The sequence below is a fragment of the Euphorbia lathyris genome, chromosome 10 (genome assembly GCF_963576675.1).
Source record: "Euphorbia lathyris chromosome 10, ddEupLath1.1, whole genome shotgun sequence".
Classification (NCBI taxonomy): domain Eukaryota; kingdom Viridiplantae; phylum Streptophyta; class Magnoliopsida; order Malpighiales; family Euphorbiaceae; genus Euphorbia; species Euphorbia lathyris.
Window position 1 is genome coordinate 73535396 of NC_088919.1, and position 4233 is coordinate 73539628.

The following is a 4233-nucleotide window of genomic DNA, read 5'->3' on the forward strand; positions in this document are numbered from 1 at the left end:
AATTTACATAAAAATGCATTTAAAAAAAATACTAACATAATAGAAAATACTAATATTTTGAAATATGTCAATTAATAAAACACTAATTAAATTTCCATAAATAAAATTAAAAATTAAACTTTATTAATATAAAAATCTATTTTTTATAATATCTATTGATTTTCATATATAAAAAATGAGATGGATGCAAAAATATCCTTAACATTTACACATTGGAGCAATTTTACCCATAATGTATAAAATATTGTAATTTTAGCCTTAACGTTGGCAGTCAAGAGTAATTAACGTTAGGGTCAATTGGAGAAATTATTAATCAAATTGTCTTCGCGAATTTTGTCATTTATACTTTACATGTGCGTCATTTTATCACTCATTAGTAATAGATCACAAACATATAATTAAACGTGAAACTTTTAAAAATATATATTTTATTTTGTACGAGTTGCACAAAATAAATCAAATATTTCACCGAATTTAAAAATATTAATTTTTAATTTTATTATTAAATTATAAAAATATGTAATCTTTTTTTAGAATTAACTGACGTGCAATTGATGCAGAATAAAGAATAAGATATATGTATTTTTTTTTTCTTTAAAATTTGTGCACAATGCGCTTACATTAAAGAAGAAAGAAAAACCCCCACCAGACCCGGATGTGATTCGAACCCATGACCTCGTAGCCATAGGTAAACTCTCAACCACTAGGCTAAGAGCTTCACCACAGATATATGTGTTTTATAATAATTTCTAAAATTGACTCAACTTACCACGTTAGAGGATAAAATTGCTCTTGGCTGCCAACGTTAGGGGTAAAATTGCTCCTGCATGTAAATGATGAGGTATTTTTGCACCTTATCCTTACAAAAGTTCTAAAAAAAAGCTTATATATATTATTAATTAAAAGTTGGTCTAATGTTAAAACATTGTTTATTTGAAATCTATAGGTGTATAAGGTTAAAATATCATAGAACTCAAACAGTGGCGGATCCAGGATTTGAGGGAGGGGGCAAAACTCTATGTAAAATTTGTTTAGACTAATGTTTGTAGTCAAGAGCAAAAATACCTCTAACGTTTTGGATCAGAAGCAATTTTACCCCTAACGTCTAAAATGGTGCAATTTTATGCCTAATGTTTGTAGCCAAGAGCAATTTTACCCATAACGTTGATAAATTGGATCAATTTTATAACAGCATGACAATTACCTCAGATCCTAAGATTTTTAATCACTCAAATGGTGGGTTAAACATGAAACGGTTGAACCGGTATCGGTTTGATCCAATCAACCCTCCATCGACCTTGAATAAAAAAAATCAAAAGCCATTTCAAGTTAGGTTTTTATACCTTTAAACGTGTGTCAATATTGCTCAAACGAACTGGTTAGTTGTGCATAATTTGAACTGGTATCAATTTAGTAGTTTGGTCTGGTTAACTCTTAACCCATAATTAATTATATTACTTTAGGCAATTTCAGAATAAAATTAGATATCTCGAAAAAATACGAATAAGGCTATGTTCTTTGATACTTAATTTCAGTATCAGTAATTTCAGTTCAGTTCAGTAATTTATCATTATTAATTATTGTCATTTTTAAAGTCTAATATTATCATTTCAATTCAGTAGCATTTAGTTTAATCGGTGATGCTCACCTGGACCCTGAATGACCAAATGAATTTGGTTATTCACCGTTAGATCCAAACGTATTAGTATCATGTGGTGGAGTAGGATGATTTGATCCTACTCCACCACATGATACTAATACGTTTGGATTTAACGGTGAATAACCAAATTCATTTGGTCATTCAGGATCCAGGTGAATGCTACTGGATCTAATGGTGAATGACCAAATTCATATATAATTAATGAACTTTTTACCGCTATCAATTTCTAACACAAACCCATATTTTAATTTATATAATTTAAAATGAATTAATAGTGAAAATGGCTTTTCAATTTAGCAGACAGATTGCTTTAGCTCAATAGTCCTGAAGTGTACAATATTTGATAAAGACTAAAATGACACTGCATATTAAAAGTTGATGGGTAATGTTGGGGTACATGTGTGTAATTTTACTCTACTTTTCAAAGATAATTATTATCATTATGTTCCACACCAAAACGGGGAGTTTTGATTTCCTATAGAACCAAAATGTTGTCCTATATATTTACAGAACAAAATCGACCCATTGAATTTCAGAAGATGTTCAGGAAATAGGCTTCCCGGCGGTGGCGACTGACGAGATAGGTATGCAGATCTCTCTACTCTATGTTTCTTTCTTTTTAATCATCTTATTAATTACTTTTGTCGATCTTCATAAAATCCGTTCAATTTTGCTTCGGTTAGAATATAGAGTTAGGGTTTGGAAGAACGCACAGTCACAAGTTCGTTTTACTGTTTTGGTTACTATATATAAGTTTAGGAATTGATGAGAATTTTTACAGAATAAACCACAAATTCATATCTGAATTGCTAAGTTTGATCTAAGAGGGAATGAATTGTTGAATTGATTGCTTTTGAATCTCTGTAGTTGAACGAGGTGACTGCTCTGCCTAGCTATGGCTAATTTTCCGGAGGAATTGATCAACGAAATTCTTCTTTGGTTGCCAGTGAAGTCTCTACTTCGTTTTAGATGTGTCTGTAAAAAGCCAATCTTTCATCAATTCTCATTTCAAAAAATCTTCTGAAAATAGGATTCATAGCAAGTTGATTGACCTAGGAGTACATTGGATGGATAATAAGGGCTTGACAATTCATGCTTTAGATTTCAATGAAGACTTCCAACAAGAGGTGGTGCTTGATAAATTATTTCCATTCAATTCATATCCCGTGTTCTTTTCTTATTGCAATGGTTTGGTTCTCTTGTATATATTCCCTTGTGAATTTCATGTATGGAATCCGTCCACCAGAAAGTACAGGATCCTTCCAGATTTCCCTGTTTCGGACACTCGCAAACTCAAATTTGGTTTGGGTTATGACTCTACAACAGATGATTTCAAGGTTGTAGTATTTATATCGACGGGATGCATTGATGTCAAGTTTTTGGATTTCTCCCAGGTTTGGATTTTTGAATTGAGGTCAAATTTTTGGAGAAGGATTCAGGATTGTCCTTACTTTTTGTACGATAGTATTATTGCACGTCGTGGCAATGGAGTTTGCTTTGTGGATGGTGCTCTGCATTTTATATGCTATGGTAAACCATATAGAATTGCGGCATTTGATGTTGCAAAAGAGACATTTTCTATTGTACAGGAGCTTGATGGAATTAAAGGGATTCCTATCTGTTTAGATGTTTTGGGAGGGTGCCTTTCTATCAGTTTTTTTATTCCGAGTCCGGGAGGGTGCGTTGATATATATGCAAGGAAGAAGGATGGAGTTGCGTTTACTTGGACTAGATTATATTCTGTTACAAGACAAATTTCTAGGGGAGTGTTTAACTGTTTTGTAGAAGGGAAAGTTGCATATTCAAAGAACGGAGATAAAGTTTTTCTTTCTTCAAATGGGAAGTTGTGTTCATATGATTTTGGAGAGAAAACTCTCCAAGAGATCGTAAGTATGCGTAATATTCCTTCAGATATATTTTTCTATACTGAAAGTCTCGTGCCTGTAGGTTCATAAGACGAAGAAGAAGTGTCTTGGAGAAGTGAAAGAAGTTCATCATTTTGCAGCTTTATACTTGTTATGAACTTCAGTTTCAAGGTAGATATGTATTTCAGTTTCTGGAACTAAATATGTTGATCGAGTTTCAACTTTCTGTAACTAAATGCAAAGATTAACATATAAAGTCTGAGTTATCATATAACGTTTACATGTTTGTGACTACTATATATAAATATTTGAAATAACATGTGTATTCATATATGTACTTATGTATTTTATGGCCATGATAATGTTTTTGGTTAAATACTTAATATATCATTTGTCTTTTCTTTCGAACTTGTTTCAAAAGTTTGATTGGTTACCTCAACTTTTAAAATATCAAACTATTAAAATAGGTGTAAAATGATCAAAATCGGGGTATGGAGTTATAATATCGGACAAGTTTAGCAAGAAAGAATTTGCCTTTTAATATGTTTTAATCTATTATGTGAATTGTGTAATAACATATTAAGACGTGTGCAATATACATTGTTGATGTAGTTTACTGAGTGATTAATTGAATATATTTGAAGCAAGTTAAGAGGGTTATTGGCACATTTTAAAAGTTGAAAGAGCAATCAAAGTTTTTGGACAAGC

At 31.4% G+C, this 4233-nt stretch overlaps 1 long non-coding RNA gene across 1 annotated transcript; it reads left to right on the plus strand.

Moving 5' to 3' along the window:
* Positions 1 to 2155: 2155 nt before the first annotated feature.
* Positions 2156 to 3933, plus strand: LOC136210043 (uncharacterized). Its single transcript, XR_010677757.1, has 2 exons — positions 2156 to 2244; positions 2528 to 3933. It is a non-coding gene; the product is annotated as an uncharacterized lncRNA (long non-coding RNA).
* Positions 3934 to 4233: the final 300 nt, after the last annotated feature.